This window comes from Cystoisospora suis (genome assembly GCF_002600585.1).
Source record: "Cystoisospora suis strain Wien I chromosome Unknown contig_426, whole genome shotgun sequence".
Taxonomy (NCBI): domain Eukaryota; phylum Apicomplexa; class Conoidasida; order Eucoccidiorida; family Sarcocystidae; genus Cystoisospora; species Cystoisospora suis.
Window position 1 is genome coordinate 17305 of NW_027153227.1, and position 224 is coordinate 17528.

Sequence of the window (224 nt, forward strand, 5' to 3'; positions counted from 1 at the left end):
GGAAAGAAGAGAGCTGTAGAGACATGCAAGACAGGTGGGGGTGGAAGTGTATATACACCCAAGGAAACGTAATGGCTACTTGGATCTATCTGTATCGCACACATAGAAGAGATGTGTATAGACATAAAAAATTGACAAGAGATCGATTGTGCATCAATCGAAGCCCCAAGAAAGAAAGACAGAGACCACGTCAAACAAAGACAGCGGACAAGAGAAGTCGTACA